The 21033-nt window shown below is 40.0% G+C and overlaps 1 protein-coding gene across 1 annotated transcript in view; it reads left to right on the forward strand.

Moving 5' to 3' along the window:
- Window positions 1–6778: 6778 nt before the first annotated feature.
- Window positions 6779–21033, forward strand: part of LOC111857877 (kelch-like protein 29) — a 115654-nt gene continuing 101399 nt past the window's right edge. Inside the window, exon 1 of the mRNA XM_023839094.2 lies at window positions 6779–7062. The gene's annotated coding sequence lies outside the window, so the exon portion shown is untranslated. The remainder of the gene's footprint in view (window positions 7063–21033) is intronic.

Here is a 21033-nt window from a genome sequence, read left to right on the forward strand (position 1 = left end):
TGAGTATGCTATTCAGCTCAGAACATCAAGAAGAGAGTAATTACTGTTTGTTACAATTAACTGAAAAATAGGACAGGCAGAGGCCCACAGAGAATAAAATTATCTGGTCTTCCACTGCCTGTCCACTGTCTGCTCCAGTGTCCTCCAATGTTTTGGGTGACGTAACTTCAGCACTCTTCCCCCACACTAATATCACTATAAGTCCCAAAAGCATAGACACAGAACTAATGCATATGTTGCGTGGATCACAAAGTCAGTTAAATTCGTCCTCCATACCTGAGCTCGTCTGCTGAAGGGGATTGTGGGTCGGAACAGGGGACAGTAGGCTAACAATCTGTGACCCTTAACCGAATCTTTATGCTGCTTCGCTTACACTCCTCGACTGTCGTGTAAACCTAGGTGTGGCTGATGGGTAATTCTGCCACCGTCTTCCCTGCTATCGTGGCCCCCGTCATCCGCTTGACACAGGCATTCATATTCAGCTGTATCTGCGGATGAGATCCTGTAAAGGAAGCATACGGATTAGAGACTCCTGGCTCCGTGCGGACGGGAGACGGCCAACCATGCACGGCCACCCTTCCGCACGCAGACCACGTCCCGCCGTCTTGCATAAGTCGGCTCCCTCCGCCACATCTGGAGTGTAGCGATAATGGCGAAGCGCTCCGCTATTTCCGTCACGACGATAACCTTGCCGCATTAGCGAGAAAGCGGGGAGACTCGTTTCTGATCGCCCGTAGTGGGTGTAGCCGGACTCAGAGAAATACTGAATCGGTGATTTGCTATTGCTGGAGTTGCAAAGGAAAAAATAATTGACCGTGTGAAGTAAAACGGAATGAACTGCATTGGGCGCGACTTCTGTGTCATAGGGTTGGCTGATTTTGTCTAGAGTCAATTCACACTATTGGAAGGTTACTTTTACTGAATTTCTAATAATGCAGGGCATAGATGTTTATAAAATACTGTATTTATTGCCAGATGCTTTTATCCAACATGACATGTATTTGAGAAAAGGCAGTCCCAGGAGTGATTGGGGGTTAAGGGCCTCGCTCATGGGCCCAATGGTTGCACACAATGTTATCCATTGGATTTAAGCGTGGGCATAGTGTCCTAGCCTGCTAACACACACACACACACACACACACACACACACACACACACACACACACACACACACACACAGAGACAGAGACACCTGTAATCATATATGGGGACATTTGATCCCCACAAGGTAAGGTATATCTGGACCACACATACAGTACACACCCCACAGAATATATATAAAATATAAATCAAAATATAAAATATCCAGCTGCTTTTTTCTGAACTAGTAAACCTCCATTTATATATGATTATTTATTTATTTCTAAGAGTCTGTGATTGCATGCAGCATTTATCAGCAGGGATACTATTACGAAACATAAAAAATGCTATTAGCTATGTCCTGTGCTCTAGCAAAGCACCGCACATGATAGCATTATTTAACCACACAAGAAAGTAGGCAATTAACGTATGCGGCCAGTCCGCGAAGCTTTGAAGGCGGTACAATGACTTATTGACATTTATGGAAAACTACAAAAAGATGACAGATCACACGAGATGATATACAAGATAGTAATACTACACAATGATTATCCGCATCATTATTTTGTCGCATCCGGTGAATAATGTGACAAGTATATTTGCAAGTCACTGCTGGTAAATTTTATGTCCCTATCTGTTTATGTCATATGTGTGTGTGTGTGTGTATTTTGGTACATATTAAATGAATACAAAATTAGTACGGAAGAAGGTTTTGAACAAACTAATAGCAATTAACTGTATCACCGTGATAGACCCCATCCTGATTCCTTTTCTTTTTTCTTACTCATAACACTTAATTGTATTTGATCCCCAAACACATTTAGCACAATACAAAAGACAACCCGTACAAACACAAAGCACAAGTTTTAAATGGCCATTTGCTTCACTGATGGAAAAATAATTCACCAACATCCATATCACCTGTGTGCCAATGCAATTGCCCAATTAGTCACTCAATCAAACAATGAACAAAATCTAAATAATAACGGGTTAAAGGAAAGTAGATTCCCCCCAAGCTTGACTGCTGCCAGCCCGGTTGAATCTACCCATGTCTTAGATAGAACCATTCCAGCAATGGATGGAGTTGGATACGGGGTTGCAAGAAGCAGCAGCACGCCAGGCCTCGATCAAAAGAATTTACTGAAGGCCTGAGAATGAAAGTAATTGTACCCTTTTCCCAACTGATATTTCAAAGCATCCTCTAAAATGCTTGGACTCCAGCAGACCACCGTGAGAGCCATCATCAGCAAATGGAAAAAAACCCGGGACAGTAACAAATCTGCTCAGGAGTGGCTGGTCTAGCAGAAGTACTCCAAGGCCACATGAAAACTCAACAGGGAGGTCATAGCAGACCCCAAATGAACCCCAAAGGAACTGCCGGCATTTCTTAGGTCAGTTAATGATTCTGCATGAACTGTTGGGAAGACGTGGATCCTGCTACCTCAGCTAACACCGTTATCCACACAAAGAAAATCATGCCCACAGTTAAACAGGGTGGAGGAAGTGCAATGGTGTGGCCATGCTTTGCTACATTTGTTTTTTCCCTTCAATCAATCAAACAATCGTTAAAAACTGAGTGCTGTTTACTCGTGTTGCCCCTTGTATTATGCTAAATATCTTTGGGGTCAGACACAATTAGGTATTATGGAAAAGCAAAAGAGGAAGACAGCGACTTTGTCACAGCACTGTATATGGGCTGTAACGCCCCACAATAAGCAACAGTGGCTCAACAGATACATTAAACTTTAATTAGTAAATAGAGCCGAGGTCCATCAGCTCCATTCCAATAGCTTTGGTGTATGGAAGATCCACAGTAGAGTAAAGCAATTTAGGATTTGCCTGGACACACAGCTTGCTCTCTCTGGGGCTTTCTAATGCTAATTGTGCTGACCTCTGTTCCTGTGTCTTCATTCCATGTCCCTTATCAGCATAGCTCAATGAATCCTTGGGTGCTCCAGTTATGGCTAAGGGGAGATGAGCATCTTGGTGAGACCTCCACAGCATTTATGTATTTTCACCTCAAAGTCACTTTGAAATACACCTTTTTTGGTAAATTGTCTTTTTTTTATTAATATGCTGAATTGTGTAAGCTACAAATTAATTTTGAGTATTTTTACTGAAGAACAAGGATCATAAGTACACCACTTAAATGTGAAAATACAAATATATTAAATTAAATAAACATACTTGATTGAATTACTCTATTTAGCTATAGCGATATTCAACCACCTATCCCTCTTCCATACACTCTTATCCAACACAGGATAACAATGAATCTGGACTCTTTCCCAGGAAGTCATATTATTCTAACAATCGACCAAAAATAACGATAGCACTATTTTCAGCAACATTTACATGTTTTGTGTGTTTTCATGTGGGGGTGGTGCTTGGCCCCAGGTTAGCTTGCTGTGCTCGTGTGCAGAAGGTCACCAGTGGTCAGCAGAGTGATGTCACCGTAGAGCCCTTGAGCGAGGCTCTTAACCCTCAGTCGCTCCTGGGACGGTCTGACTCTGCTTTCTCAATTATCGCTTTGGAGAAAAGTGTTCACAAATGTATTTTGCGAATTATTAATTCAAAAATGTCCTCAATTTGTTGAATGTTAGACTACTTTATCATGTACTTACTTAACCAGAGTGGCACTATTGGCTTGATTTGAGCCATCGCGCTTGAGCTATATTTTGTCTCCTGAATGCTTCCATAGTGTTATAAGCACTTAGTAAGTGTGTTGGCTGCACAAGAGCGTATTCATTGCCGAGAAACTCCAGCTGTAAGTGTATATGTATGACAGACATGTGCCATCATTTCTGAGACAGCAGACAGGTGTAATTTTAGGTTGAATATAAAAGCACTTATTGATAACACATTGAAATAGCAAAATGATTTATTATAGGATTTCATGAAGCAGAATACAGAAGACAGGCATTGAAATTGTGGTGTAATTCAGATGTCTGGGTGGCACCTTTATTTAAAAATTTTTGTGGAAAATATATCCTTTGCTTTTTGTTTGTTGCTAAGTCCAGCAGTCAGAAATCATCTGGTGCACTTAACATGCGAGTCGCTAAAATAAAGAGTTTCCCCTACTGTTAACCAGAGGAAATGTGTCGCTCTGCAGGTTAGGAGATTGTCTGTGATTGGAAGGTCACCGGTTCAAATTGTGTGGTCAGTAGAGTGATGTTACCATTAGGTCCTTGAGCCAGGCCCTTAACCAACATTACTCCCAGGATGGGTTTTGGGTAATAGCACCTGCTAAACTATATAAAAATGTAAAATCGGAAGCTAACTGATACATCCTTGTTTCATGTATTGCGTGTTGACCGCCGCAGCCCTTTTATGAGCTTTAGAAAAACATAATTTTTTTATAACTGGCCTTTAGGTACAATGAGTAGGAGGTAAGGACCACATTCTAAAAATAGGGCACACAGAAGCATCAAAGGCAGGGACTGTGTGAGCCGCTCCATGGCCTCCCTGCTAACATTCGGGGAATCGTTCACCTGTTCTTTGCTTGTCTCCTAATGAATGGAAATGAAACGCTCACCGCGTGTCACTTCCTCTTCGTCTGTACTCTGCCTAGCTCCTCGCCGGCAGTGTTTGCAGGATAAACACACCCATTCAAATGCCAGTTTGAAAATGTTTGCATGTAAATACACAGCAGCTACTAGATTTTGTTTTATTTTTTTTTGCTGTTAACGTCGTTTAGATTTTATTTAGTCATTCACGCATCTGTGTCATTGGCGACCCAGCAAACTATTGTACATTTTGGATGTGATATAATGTAGTTATTCAACTCATTTCTTTAAACATTTTTATAATTTAGCATTGAAACTTCAGTTCTTTTCATGTGCTGCTGTTAGTTGTGGTGAAAATAATTAATTTTCAGCAATGATAAAATTACTTTTCCTCTGCAATTATTATTACATTATTTTTTATCTAGTGTCAGTAAAACATTACTCATATGTGTAAACTAAATGCCTCGCAATGGATTTTTTGTTTGCTTATTTGTTTGTTTTTTGCCATCACAAATATACTGGGTTGACTTTACAGTGTTTTACATGCTGTACCTTCAAACAAAACAGGGTAATGCATTCATCAACACAAATCCCTGGCTAAGCAGAAAAACTGTCATTCACACTGGTTACCACAATCCATACATGTTGATATTTAAAAACAACAACATCATTATTTAGGCCCAAAATAAAGTGGCAAGCCTTTAATATACGTAATATAACATTAATGTGTTAACTAGATGCATTTGTTAACTTTAAGTATGTGTGTCTGCAAATGAATAAAGTTTGAGTTTATACACTTTTGAATATGGTCAATACCAACTACTGTTGAAGTTGCTTAAACAGCAGCAATAAAAGGGAAGAAACAAATAAACTTGGAACTGTTGAATGAATGAAATTAAATATTTGCTTTGTCAAGATGAACAACTTTACATTGTATATTAATTCTGATTATGTTAAACTCATTTACTATTCACACCCAATTATGTTGTGTAAATGTAATTTAATTAGCTGTGTTTTCTCAAAGTTAACCCAATCTGTGTGCTATATTCACTACGAAATAATATATTGCCTACCAAAACGTTCTGAGGAAAACCACTCCCTATATCTACAGCACCTTTAGTGAAGTCAAAATTATGGATATTTCAATAGTATAGATATTTCAGTTGCATGGAACCTAAAATTTTTCTGGTTAATTAAATGTGGATCAGTTACATTTGCATATTTGCTATTTAGGCATTTCTTTGCCGCAGAAACAAACAACTTGATCTTCTAACCCCGTAATGTCGTATGCCAAAAACAGACAACCCCAACCTAAACAACTGTGCACAGTATCTGAAAATGCAGCGTTAGGGTTATGTCCAATTTTTATGTTTCTTTAATCCATGGTGGCATAATATTTAGTGACCCCACACCCTTTTGCGATTAAATTAACATAATTAGACTTGGAAATATTATAGCCAAAGTTATTTAATGTAGAAAAAATGCGTCAAAACAATTTAGGCAGAACCGAGTTCACTTTGTCTTGGGGTTCACTCTGAAATCAATTTATATGTAGTATTTAGTACATACGGCTATTTATTCACTGCTATGAAAGAAACTAGTGTAAAAAGCAACACTGATGCAAGACAATATTAATGCTGAATCAACTCAAGATTCTTTAAAAAGGTACAATGATTCCACCTTAATTTAATAAACGTAACAATGTTACACCAAAATCAAATTATAAGATGGGATGTCTTGAATTAGCTGTCAGTATTGCATGGCTCATGCAGTAAAAAATCGGATGTGAGTTGGATATAAGTTTAAACGGTAGGCACAAAATCCGAAACCATGACTGTCAGAGGTGATATACTCTTACACTGTGCCAGGGGTAGTCACTTTAATTCAATAAAAACACCGGCCAAAATATCCTGCATATTATAAATCATTGTTCAGGTTTTGTATAAGGAAGTAATGCGTATCCGGGCTTCTGCGTGTAATTGCGTTATCGGATAGTGCGCTCCCACTGCGGGCATAACTCTTGGAGATTATAATTTATAAATTACGGTGTTATTTCTATCCGTGAAATCCGACAGCACGATTGCAGTTCCCCGGCTTGGAGAATGCGGGGCGCTATACGGCCCGACAAATTGGGAGGCGTAAAAGAGGGGAGGAGCAAAATCAGGACTAAAACGGCTTCATAGAGTGTGTGATTAGACAGTCGCTTGTACTTGAATAGCAGGCGTTTGCTGTCGGCAGTATGGATCTCCGTACCATCTGCCGGTCCCTATTCACTTTATCGCTGTGATCGAGTAGTTGTACGCATCCTCTGACGGCCCCTGGTTTGTATTAGGGAGGTACTTTAGAAATATCCAAGCTCTGTACTTTTTCTTTGGTATATAATGAAACGTCGTTGACTGTGAAGCGGAGAAGCGCTCCGGGTTTTTAAGCGAACAAGGACGGACACAGGGGCTTGAGGCTCGCGGCGACCGGTGAGGTAAGAGGACCGGGGGACCGTAACGGCGCTGACATGCATGCAGCCGCTGCGGCTACTTTTGTGGCTTTTTGGGGGGCTTTATGGATTGCCTTTCTGGTACGCGATGGTGACAGGAATAGAGAGGCGACTGAGCAGTGACTGCGTGTTGTCATCCCTTGAGCAGCATATGGTGTGTGCGCGATTAGCCGCTCTGCGCATGCGCTCGGACTGGGGGAGTGGGAGCGGAGTAAGCTCTCTAAATTTCAGCCGAACAATTTCTTGTTTCTTGACTAACAGAGTAATACGTAAAGCTGGGGGCTATAATAAGTTAGCATTAGGGAGAGGCGAGTGTCTGATCGCAGTGTCATCGTTTATGAATGTTATTACTGTTAAGCTTTTCCTGAAAACGCCGAATGCATAACACTGGTTTGCTCCGCTGTCGCTAGTCGCACTAACGTCCCTCATCTGATCTAATTGAAGTTCAGTAAGTGCATAGCCAGAAGGATAATGGGACACCGTTAAACATTTAAAGGAAGTTCGATTGTGCAAACTGTGCATCATATTAAGAAGAGGCTGCCTCATCAGTCGCAACACACCGGTTCTCAACATCTGTTACAACATCTCATCATATTAACCATATAGTAGCCTTTTTTTACTGAACTGTACAGAGAAATTAAAATGTTTTGATATTTTGTTAACCAGTCATTTCAAAACTGGTTCTTTGTAACCCCCCCTTCTCGAATTGACAAGCGAAAATGTTACACCCAGTTTCAGCAGTCATTAATTGCAGTTTATTTGTTTTTGTTCTTACCTTGACTTTATACACAGGACGATTAAATGTCACTGTTTGTTTTCCCGTCTCTGCTGTGTTGCATTAATCATAAACTGTTCCTTGTCTGCTAGTGTTTGTCAGTGCGATACGAGTCCATTTATTTTAATTGAACATTTAAATGGTGTTTAATTCTGATTTACGAAGCCCACTATGCATTTTAATTTAAAGTATATATTACGGAGGGCATTTTTATTTTGTTTAAACTTTAGAATGTCTTTTATTTGTTTGTTTATTTGTATGTGATGACCGTGTATTTTATCAGAACTGTTTTGTTTGGTTATTGATTATATTTTATCACAAACTGTCTTGTGTCTGTGGTACTTTGAAGTTAACTTGCGCACTCATGAAATGGGTCAGTTTTTTGTAAATGTTGTTTCTTGGACCTTTCAAACAAACAGAAACACCACAAGTCTTAACGGCCATTTCTATGATAATTTTTTCTTTCTTCTCAGTGGTTTATTCCCTTTTCTGTCATGAATTTATAGGCACAAGCTCAATATTGGTTTGAGCTGAGAGTAGTAGTGCTGGTGAGCAGCCAAACCTTGAGGACAGAGTAGAGTTACTGTTTGTCTGCAAATCTTTAATGCTGTACTTCAAGCTGTAAATCTAATATCAATGTTAAAAGGTATCCTTTGTGAAATACAGGAGCTATTTTTGCACATTATTCATATTGTGTTTGCATATACTGTTAGCCAGGTCCGAAGAGAATGCACTAAGCATTAAACCACTGCGCTGACTAAAGTTTACACATCATAATGGCAACAATTTTACGTAGCGCTTGCTAGTACTGGGTAGGACTCATTACTGCTGCAGGAACCCCTTCAAGGATAAACGAGTTGTGCGTTAGGCGGCAGCTTTTGGTTCCATACTGAGCTGTTATTTTTGCACTATTGGCCTTCCTGTTAGCTTTAATGAGTCTGGCCGTTTTCCTCTGACCTCTCTCATTAACAAGGTGTTTTCAGCCGCAGAGCTGTCGCTGACTGAATGTGTTTTATTTATTTATTTTTTATTATCGCACCATACTCTGTAAACTATACGTACTGTTGCGTGTGAAAATCCCGGGGGGGGGGATGGGGGGTGCTTTTTCTGAGATGCTGGAACTGCCACATCTGGCCCCAACAGTCACGCCATGTTCAAAATTGCTTGGACTGCGTATCTTGGCCATCTTAGCCACACGGTACCTGAAGCTCCTGACCCAGCCTGTGTGCTTTATGTATTTAGTGGCAGCCACATGATTCACTATTTGAAGGAGCCGGATGTTCTGTATTAAGAAGCAGGTGTACCTAATAAACTGTCCGCTGAGTGTATATTGTGGTTATATATTGGCTGAAAGGAGATGGCTTTCCAGCCAAATAATTAAATGTCTGCTTTTCTTTTTTCTATAAAGGTACTTAACTGGATCTGTTAATGTGACACATGCAACCACATAAATTTTTCTTATCCTGTAGTTTCGTAAAATGATTTGTTTTATGATTCTGGTAAATAATGTAATTGTTGTAATTTATTATGATACATGATTATTACCCATGATGATGCTGCTAACGCATGATGTAGGGAATTTTAAATGGCAGATTTTAATATTTAGAGCATTAATCTGTATGAATCTATATGTTAAAATTGGTAATAACATGCTTTGGAAATATGTGGCCACTAACCACTATTACGCCCTAGCAGAGTGGTATGGGAACTAATGTGGTACAATTGTGGGGATTTGTGTGAATTTTTCTGGGGGGGGGGTAGTAATGGCTATTCTAGGCTAGAATTTATGGGTTTTTTAATTGAAATGGCAGTGATCAGCAGTGTTTCTTAGGTGGATGAATGGCGTGATGATGCACAGTTTCAGAATGGATTGCTGTTGGATGTGCTGTAAAATTGCCATTACAGCATTGCTACCTGGAACATCTTCTACCCAGCTGCTCAAATCTCCTGTACTTGTACCAGGAATTTTGCTGTTGACCTATAGTGTAGTTTGTGAAACAAACGTTTGAGGAAAAACCTATTAGCTTAATTTATAATACTTTTACACGTGTATCGCAGTGCACTTTCGACTTACGAGCTTGCTAATATGGTGAATTTGTGGCTGAGCTGCTGAATTATTTTCGTTTTTACACGGTGGTCTTAAAAATTCATTATCAGCAGCTTCCCCAGGAGCCTTTGTCTGTGCAGGATGCAGGTGATTAGGAAATTTATCAGAAAAAATTGCGTGAATTATTATATCAGAAAGCAAATTGTGCTAGTTTTTTTTTTTTCTTTTTTTTTTTCCTTTGTGGCAGTGCTCACCTTAATTTTCTAAAATTTAAAAAGGGGGGGAAAGAAACACTTAAACCTATTTGAAAGTGAAACTGTAAGAATCTGAGGTTAATGAGAAAGATCCATGTCTCAGATCACATGTATAATTAATGCTGGTGTCTTTTCAGAGTTCTGATCCTGGGCATTATTTGGTGAACCTTAATCTTGTTTTCTCCCCACGGTACCTGAGGGGTGACGTGTAGATGCTCTAACTTAAATGTAATACACATTGGATTCAGCCTTATTTTCTTGGGTAATTATCTTGGCAGGAATTTCCTTCAAAGTGCTAGTTTTGCGTATTTGGGTGTTTATTCTGTACAAAGAGCTTGGACAAAGATCCTATCTGCATCTCACTTGATGGTTGTTAAGTGTCTGCACAACACTTAGTAAAGAGAAGCCACATTAAAGGAACCACACTGATGTATTGATAAAAAGAAAAATTACAGCCTTTTCCCACAGAGGTGCAAAAAAATAATTACTTTTGCACATAGGCCGTTTATTATCTACAATTCGTATATGACTTTGCTCTTCTGAAGTGGTGTGTTTTGTGTTTTTTTTTTTTTCCCCTCAAATCTAATTTTGGCCTCCTAGGCAATTTCCCCCCCAACATCCAAGCTTCATATAGCCTGTCACCCGAGAGATGCTACATTTTGCATATAACAGTTTACCCCCCCCTCCCCACCCAAAATGACATTTGCATGTAAAGATCACACACTTAAAATAATGAAACTGGTGTTCTTGCATTGTGTGCAGTATTTACGCCCCAGTTTAGAGTATCATTTAAATACTCGCTATGAATTGATGTCATCCTGGTAGGAATTCTGTCAGCTTTACTGCTATCAGCGCTATGGTCCCTGGTGGCTGACGGCCCTATAAATATTGCCATGTATCTCTTCGTAAATAGGCCTTCATATGCACAAAACGGCCATTTGTTTGGCGTGTTAATGACCTTCAATGCGAACCCGTAAAACTTTTCTGACATCACTAGTGGGCAAAGCCCAGGGATGCTTATAACTACAGTATAACTGCTGTTAACTGCTTTTAGGGAAAAGAACACATCACTAACTGGACAGCTGCTTTCTCTTTCAATGCAAAAATCCTTCCTGCACATACTGTAAACGCCTTTAAACTTTAATTTCACTATTTTAATTTCTCGTTCTGGCTTCTTAATCTCCAGTCGGAGTACTTTTATTTTGACTATTTTGAACCACACAAACTTTGTTAAATTAATATATTGATGATTCAACTGGTAAGCAAAGGGTTAATTGGTTAAAAACAAGCTTGTATTTGGATTTTTTTCCCTACATGTTGGTGTAAAACTACTGCCAAACAGTGAGATATTTTGCTACTAAAAATACAATCGTATGCAGCATGATGGCTTTCCATTGGATTAGTTGTTTAGAAAATGTATTTGCACAAAAATACTGTCATTGCAGATTTAAACAAAACTTATTTAGTAACTAATTTACTGCTAAGGGGGCTAATTTATGTTAATTTTAGTGTTGTACAAAAATAGATTGTAAAATATAGCTGCAAGCTGCAGTTTTGTGCCTGTACCTTTAATAAAAGCTGCATGTAAAGAGGATTTTTGAAATTTTGCTTGATTTAAGAGATGCAGCACATTAGATTTCAGGGGTTCTACTTGTTGCTGGTACTTGAGCCCCATAAGAAGAGCAATTTGGAGAAATTAGCATGCTGATTTGGTTCAGAGTGTCATCTCCAATACCTGGTTTATTGCTGTAGTTAAGCTATTTATAAAATCCAAATGATTTTTAGTTAACTACATTCTTTTAGATCAGACTATTTTAATCCCAATTCCTCATGTCGTATTTCTTAAATTTTATGTCCATCTCAGTGACAATGTTAAGTACTAGTTTAACTTAAGTGTTCTCTGAATGGTTTAATGAAAGTTGTCCAGCTGGGGTTAATGTCCATTCTCTCTGAAATTGTACAGGGAGGTTTTAATCATTCAGCACAACATCCTAAATTCCATATCCTTTTTAAAAAAAAAAAAAAAAAAAAACCCGTATCTGTGTGCAGTGGCCATATTGTTGCAAGGTACCAGTGTCCTATGCATGACTTGTGCGCGGCAGATGTCCAAGAAGAATTAGTTGCGGTGTGTTTTGTTGATCACAGCCCAGGTTTGGGAGAAGATGATTTACAATGACCTCTGGGTAGCTGCCAGGGTCTGGTGGGTTTTGTAAGGCGACGCTTCCTCTAATAAATGTCGCTGTTTAAAAAGAGTTGCAGGACGAATTTGTGGGGTTTAAACAGACGTGTATTTTAGCTGTTGTACGATTAGCTTTACCTGCATAATGCATCCATAACACAAGTAAATTTAGTAAGTATGGATTAGTATATATTAATCATAAAATTTATAAAAAATGACCTATAAAACAAATGTTATCTAACACACAAAGCTAATCAGGGTTCAGCTTAAAAAAAAAAAAGTACTGTATTTGTAAATTTGAGCATATTTTATTTAGTGTGAAAATCCTAATGAAACTAGTAGTTTGTCCTAAAAATTCACCAGTTGCCCGTCTTGCTACAACTAGATTCATTAATAGGATGCTGTGAGTTTTACTCAATTTCTAAATATGAGGGACAAGTACTATTATCTCGAAGCAGGATGCTTTAAGTGAGGTTTCTCATTGGCTGCTTTTCCCCCTCCCCTAAATGGGTTGGGACACTGTGGCGGGGGGCAGAAAGCTGTCAGCCCCTGTGGTCTGCAGGCTGATTTCACCGTTGGGCCCTTGAACAGAAAACCCCCTGTTTTGCTCTGGGGACTGTCTGATCCTGCTTCCTCAACTGTACGTTACTTTGGATGAAAGCGTCTACTCGATAAATAAAATGTATCTTTATCTGTATATATATATATTAAAAACTGATGGTGGGGGTGTTTTTGGAGGAGGGAGGGGAACTGGGGAGAAGATCCTTTGCTTGTACATCACCGTGAGTAGAGTTTGTTTTGTGAACGTCTCCGCTCTCGGTGGTTAACCAGCTGCTCGTCTAATAGAGCGCAAAGCTGGTAATTTCGGTGGCGTTTGCCTAGCCGTCATAACACGAGTGTGCCAGTACATTTCCCCATTCACCCACCTCGGTTCCCCAGTTCTGTTTGCTCTCCCCAAGCGTTCGAGCTCTTCCCTCAATCTCCTTCTCTGTGGACTTCGACCTCCGATGTTATTACAAGACGTTGTGTAGTTAGTGCCATATGTCTAAAGCACTTTGAAATGCAGCCTGTGGTAGCCAGGGCTCAGCGCTGTGACGCTGTTTTCCGATGGAGAGTTTGTCATAACGTATCGGAGTCGTGATAAAGCGGCTCTGTATTATATCCACAATAGTCGTATTCTCGCTGACGCATGAAAGAGAAGGCTTCCATTATAATCACTGCGACCATTCACATTTGCCTGCGTTTATTTATTTCAGTCAGAGTGTCCATTGTAGCCGTATAATAGGGTGTGATTGGCAGTTCTGCTTAAAACTCTGGGTACCAGTATATCATTAGCATAGTGATCATTTTCGGTGTTGGACTCTGGACTCTACCCACTCCATACACTTGAAGGCCCAATCAATGAAATGCGGTATCACTGATCATGATTTAAAGTCTGTCATAACAGACTCTACAATTTTATATGTGGTGACTGTCTCTTGTTTGCTTGAATTGCTATGCAAAGCCGGATCTGTAAATGTCCCTCACAATGTTATAAAAACCTGTTATTTTCACTGTGTGAGAACATTTTTCATGGGCCCCACAAGGGGAAACAACTAAGTTTTTAAAGAATATCTGTGAATGCAATCAAAACTAAAAATTCTACAGATCTTCTTTTGTTTGGATACATATGGTTAAGGTTTGGTCTGGGTAGCGGTTAAAGTTGCTATTGTTGGGATTAGGGTTATGCCTGTAGGGATGAATGGAGAGTCCCCACAAAGACTGTGCATGCGTTTATAGTGCACATATACATACCATTTTATCCATTTGTCTAATTTTGTTGGCTCATCAGAAACTTAATGGTTTAAGCATAATTTGCTTTGTATACTATGCTGTGCTGTGCTATGCTACGCTAACCTACTCGGGGTGAAATTTCTAACATAGAGAGGAGATGTGGGGCTGCCCCCCTGCACTAACTCTGGCTGTGACACATCGGAGCAGCAGGTGCGGGAGATGCACTGCTTTCATAGCTTCCGTAATGTAACCTGGAATGTAAATGTTTCAGCTGTGCTACATTAAATCTCGATGTCTGAGGGGTGTTCGGCACGTGCAAAGTGAACCACTTAAATGCGTCGCACTGTTAATGACCTAATGTGCAAATGGCAACACATGACCTAACGTGCAGAAACCTTTTGGTTTGAATTGGAGGTAGAGCTGTTGACCGACTGAAGCTTATTTGTCCAAAATTTTTAATTATTACTAGATTTGTCATTACTCGACCCCATGTTTATTAAGGGTGTTGAGAGATCTTTCTTGTGGCTTTCAAAAATTGAAATATTTGATTTTATAGACCAAAATAAACTGGAAACTTTTCGACAGGTACAGTAGAATGAAACACTGCTTTTTTTTTTTTTTTTCTGGCGTGCAATTTATCGATGTATTTTTATTTTTTTTAAGATTATCATCAATTTTACTGTATCCAAAATCAGTGATGCATTTTTAATAATTATTAAAATCGGGGTCTTGAACTGTTCATAGACAGCTGCTTATTTTGTGGTGTTTCTCTATTAATTTGTGACCCATGCAGCTGATTGATTACCACTGTGGTAGGCAGCCCTGATCCTGGTATCCAGCAGGTTTTCCATCCTACCTGTGGCCTGTATAGTATGAAGCTGGGTTACTGGCTTATCGGGGTAACTTGTCGGATTTAAGGTAGTCTGGGCAAAATGTAAATGAACAAATATGAAGTCCGTTTAAACTATGGTACTTTAAATATGACAAGTTACCCCGATAAGCCAGTAACGCCGCTTCGTAGTACAGGCCACTGGTCTCTGAACTGCACCTGATCTCAGGCAGATAGTAACTCATCTTTGATTGGCTCAGGGGACTAAGTCTCTGTGCCCGTCATCAGAAGGTCATTAGTTTGAGCCCCAGCCTCGGCAGAACAGTCACATGTTTGGGGGCCCCTTAAGCAAGGCCTTTAACCCTCAGCTCCAGTGGCGCTGCACATTAGGAGACCCTATTATGGAGAGCAAGATGGGATAGGTGAAGAGAAGCATTCCAATGTACTTATGCAAATGACAAATAATAATAATAATAATAATAATAATAATAATAATAATAAAATATCCTTTATGATGAGTTGCTATCTGCGTGAGATCAGGTGATACCGGCATTCCAGGATGAGGGTTGCCTCGCCCTGGATTAGCGGAACTGTGTGTGTGTGTGTGTGTGTGTGTGTGTGTGTGGCTAAGAAAGTAATAAGGGAGACAATTAACTAAATGATTAAGTCCAGGGAATGGGCCGGCATAAAAAGCAGCCCAGACGTACTGCTCCACAGAATAAGCTTGACACCTAGTTTAATGTGATTGATAGGGCATATTGTAAAGGACAACTTTAGGTTGGGTTATAATGCACTTGTAGTCTCCCACTTTTTATTGATTGCTCAGTGCTTGTAAGATTTGTCCCTGTGCAGAGCACTGCTGATATATCTTGCAATGACCCAAAAAAAATGACTGCAATTAAATATGAGATTTAACTTCTATGAAATTATCATCCTACCTTTAATTGTTTAGGTCGCCTATTTTGAAAAGGTGCTTGTATTGTATCCTTTTGGCGGTTTTTGTCTTTCAAATTCTCTTAACATTTTTGTTATAATAGGAAATGTAATGTGTGATTGAAATGTAAATGTAGTATATTTCAATGACGGTCTGTTGCTTAAAGCAGCTGTGAAGTGGACCAACACTGTCAGGCTGGGTTTCCGCCAAAGCCTACATCAATGTCAATCTCCCACTCCCAAGGATCAGACAACCAATAACTGACTTTTAAAAAGAAATATGATGGTCAGTATATTTAAAGCAAATTTTACATGAAGTTCCTTGATGTACTTCAGTCCCCCAAAAGCACCCCAATCCCCCAAAACGCTGTATTCCAAAAAGCAGTGCAGGACTGACGAGTCTCCTTGTACTTCCCCAGCCAGCGACACATCAGGCTTCCTGGTCGCCAAGACGTAGATCTATGCTGCTTTAGCATCTCTGGCTCGGGGTGGGTGTGCCGTTTTTTCTGGGGTCTACTGCCCCTCCACTCTCTGCGTTTGTTTAATTCACTGCATCCTCATAAAGACATCTCATTATTTGAAACGGTCAGCCTAGGCAAATTTGTTTCAGACTTCCTGTCTTTGATCATCTTATTCATTGTGGCTCTGCTGGGTTATGGTCGCCTCTAACGTTAATATTAGCTAGTATATTGAATCGGATCATAGCTAGCTAGCTGGTCACATGCTGCTGCTGCTGCTGCAGTAGCATCTCCTAAATAAGGAACACTTTATTTAGCATTATGTATAATGACTGTTTTTTCCCCAACAGTAAATGCATAGTTTCGTGGTGATAAACATTGCCTCTGTCTCTGGGTAGCTCCTAGCACCTGTATAAGGATATGCTTCATTATCCAGGGCTCCAGGTCAATGCTGGTACCTTGGCCTGTCTAGTGATAGGGATTCTAATACCCTCCCATTGTTCCCTGTTTTTGTCCCATAAGTGGTCCTGGTGTCACAGTTCAAACAAACATGTTAGGCTAATTATCAGCATCTTTTAAGTAGCATACTTTAGCGTCACGGGCTGTGTACGTCGATGTCAGTTGTGTATCCTGATTTGTATAATGGACTCAAAGATTATCGGATTAGCTTTATGAGATTTGTTTAGTGGTGGACTAGGATGAATATGCAAAATGGCTGGGGGACCCCAAGGAATGGTTTGGTTTGGAAACCTCTGCTATTGGATAGATTTTTTATTATTATTATTCTATAGGTTGACGTTTCTCAACCTGGGCATCAGAGATCAACAGAAAATCCATTTTCATTTGCTCCCTCCGGCTGTGAGGTACCACTGTATTATGTGAGCCTGAGCATCATTTGTTGAAGGAACTCTTCAGCGAATGGTATTTATAATACTTCTGCGCATATGGTCAGTATGACTTTTACATCTGACATGCACAGTTTGTCCATTCACCTTTTTGTTTAATGACACACAGTGCTTGCTGAGGCTTTGTATGCAATGGACTGCTAGACAATGGATGCATAATAAAATATTCTGTGTGTGTGTGTGCGTGTGCGTGTGCGTGTGCGTGTGCGTGTGCGTGTGCGTGTGCGTGTGTGGTACAGGGTCAGCCAGTGTGTACCGCCCCAGAGCAATTGGGGATTAAGGACCTTACTCAGGGGCCGACAGCGACATCAGTCTGGCAGACTAGGGAATCGAACAAGTGACCTTCTGATCGAAGGCACAGAGTCCTAACTCAATGAGCCACACAGCGCCTCCTAAAGGAAGACGCTCAAGCTCTGATGCTAGAATCTTCTGGTCCGTAGTCGGAGGCGGTATCCATTGTGCCACTAGTCCACAATAACACATTTATATTAAAGTGCATAAGTCCAGTTTTAAATACAATATAAAAATCATGCAGAAATCTGCAATATCCTTGTAGGAAAAGTTAAAACTTATTAATGGTCTCCTGCTGATTTTACTCTGGGAGTAATGAGTTTACAGTCAGTATAGCCGTTCCGGCTTCCTACAAACACAGCGATTCTTGCTGATTTCGCCCCAGGCTGATTGGACAGCAAAACTGCCAAACTGACCGTTTGCCTCCTGCAACTGCCTGACTAACATGCACAATTCAAAGCTGCCAGGTTTTCAATGCTCAGCGCCGATGAAATAGCCGATTGAATACAGTGCAGCAAAACTGATCTTTGTTTTTAAACTGCAAGGCTGCAGTCTGTCCTCATGTTTGTCACAAGCTCATCATGTTATGTTTAAAGGCCAGTGTGATCTCCAGACTTCTATCCTGATGGCTAATTTGCGCACACACACGTTTATATATAGATATAATATACATCCCCTCCACAATGGTAATATCATCATAAATTTTGAACAATTTTATAAAACATACCATTAAATATGTGCCCAGAGTAAGACCTTTTTGTTTCCTTTAGAGTTTAAAATATCTTCCGTCTAAAAAATGTATAGCGACCTTTACATTTACAGAATCAATAGCAGGATTTTGTGTGTGCGCTTTTTTTTGTCTTCATTTCCCCTGTAAAAGCTCTAGAAACAGACGCTTGTGTAAAATGTCTGCTATCTGAATATTTGAAAAGTATGTCCACAAAAGAAATCCCTTTTTGAACATTTCTAGTTTTTTCATCAACCCTCCTAGGTGCAGGTGTACATTTATTACATGCATGCTTTGATGTGCACAGTTGTGGCTTAATGATTAGGGACGCACGCTTGTAATTGAAAGATTGCAGGTTCAAATCCCCCACCAGCAAGGCACCACTGAAGTACCCTAAGCAATGTACCGCCCCCAAGCACTGCTCCCCGGGCGCTGAATTAGCTGCCCCCTGCTATGTCATGACGTCACATATGGGTTAAATGCAGAGGACACATTTTGTCGTCGTGTGCTATGGTGTGTCAGCAATGACCACTGATCAGTAAATAAAATATTACCGAACTTCTTGTCCGTTTGGATCTTTGGCTTTAATGTCGGAGGGGTGCCTGAGGGCCACCGTGACTCTGTCCACAACGGATGCTTTTCCGGTTTTGTCCTCTTGTGAACTTTGTGTGAACCGATAAATAGCCGTGCTGATGTGTACTGAGCAGATTTGGTGTGAGTAAGCATATTAAATCACCAGAGAGGAAGGTTAAAACACTCTATGCACAGCATCACACAGGACACAGAAAAAAGGGAAAGAGTCATTCTCCATTGCCTGATGGGTGTTAACCCAAGTGCAGCTACAGTGTCATATTGATATTGTATATCCGTGTATTAATTGAATGGCGTATGCTATTTTTCAGATTTCTAAAGTTTTTCAGTCTTTTGTTTTCCATGAAGGAATTTGTTAGTGACATTTGAAGACTGACATACTATTCTGCAGTGATATGTGTTTGATGTATTTTGTCTGTGGTCACGTATTATTATGACTATTTACTGTTCATTTTTCTGTGAATTTACAAGGAATAATCCCCATTGACGAAAGCGGCGGAAAACACTAGTTGATATTTTCAGAATTTGTCCTTGATAGTACATAAAATGAAATGGTACAGTTGTTCTCTGCTCTGTCCCACAATAGATTCTGTAATAGGACGGGATATGAGACAAGTTATTAAATGTCATAGTAGCTTTACATACTTGCCCTCCTTAATGGGGCTTCTGATCCTCAAGTGGGACTTGAATTCCACAGTGACTGAAATCCGAATGAATGAACCAAATGAATAAAATAAACAAACCTCCGATCTCTTATGCTCGAGAAATTCTGCAGTGTCACAATAACTCTGCCCCAGTGTTTAGCTGATTGTTGCGGTCAAGGTGACACCATAAATTGCTTTTTGTATAGAAATTCTTTCATTATATTAAAGCTCTGGATATGTAGCCACCTTTTGTGTGGAAGTGAGGTAGATGATCGATCTGCGATTGGACTGTGCATAATCTGGCTGGTTCTACAGTGAAGTTCAGGATGAGCCCTAATGTGTCATGAGAAGACAAGTCTTCGTGGATGTCCCTCCTCCTCCAACAGTTATTGTACAAATGGTGAGGATATCTTGTCCTCTAACTTGAGCAGCTTACCTCCAAAGCTCTAGGGGGAGCTACACTTGAAGTAAGGGAGATTTCCCTTGACATTCTGTAACAAATTCAACTGAAATGGTCTTGCTGCTAATAATGCTGACATTTTGCAACTGATAGAAAATGATGTCAGCGGTACTGCCCATACACACTGTTCTTTCGTTGTGCTTTTTTGGGACGTTATCGCTCCTCATGCTTATACATATACTGGGAAATAATACTTTCCATGTGCTGTTGGATATGTTTTAAAAAAAAAAAAAAAACTCTTCTATGACCTTGTTTTTTAAAAATTTAAGAGTCACTTTGGATCGGCAATTGGCTTAATTCTTCTGAGCAATTTCTGCACTTTGGATTTGTTTTGCCTTATTGTACAGCTGACTGATGTGGACAACTTCTCACTGCTGCAGGCCATTATGGGACAGACTACACTCTAAATTATTCATTTAAATTCTGCATTTGTAAGGGGGGGGGGGGGGTAGCCTTCCCTGCCATCACTCAGCTATCCCCTGGCCTCCTGCCTACTTTTCAGGATTTCCAAGTGAGTCCAATGCAAACACAAGCCTGGACTATTAACTCGAGTATCTGGAATTGCAAAGAACTCTATGCGTTATTTATAGCAAAATATAGTAAGGTTTACAAACCTTTTGTGTTTCCTTAGTTTTTACTGTGAACATTTATATTTGGTTGTAACATTCTGTAACCTTTTATCTCTCATGCACATCTTGCATAAATACTAGGAATGTTTGCAAGTTTTGGATGTATAAACGGAAACTGAAATTACACTGGCTTGCTAGAACATTCTGTAAGCCACTGATGAAAATTACGGCTCCAACTATCAAGGTGTTTTACTTTCATGTTGCATCAAGCTTTCAGAAAAAAAGGCCTCAAAATAGTACCCATTATGTGAACCTCCTAACCAACCATACATGCAGGATGCTGCTGAAATTTGTAGCCTTTCAGGATAATTCACACTTGACTTCCTAAAAACAATGGGTCCTTCTCCCCTTCTGCTAGTGCTCCCCTGTAATCTGCACATAAACATGTTGGCGCGTAGCAATTAAGAAGTTGCAATCGAAGAGGCCGAGGCGACACTCCTCCATCCCTGAGCAGCTACATC

Source organism: Paramormyrops kingsleyae, chromosome 14 (genome assembly GCF_048594095.1).
Source record: "Paramormyrops kingsleyae isolate MSU_618 chromosome 14, PKINGS_0.4, whole genome shotgun sequence".
NCBI lineage: Eukaryota > Metazoa > Chordata > Actinopteri > Osteoglossiformes > Mormyridae > Paramormyrops > Paramormyrops kingsleyae.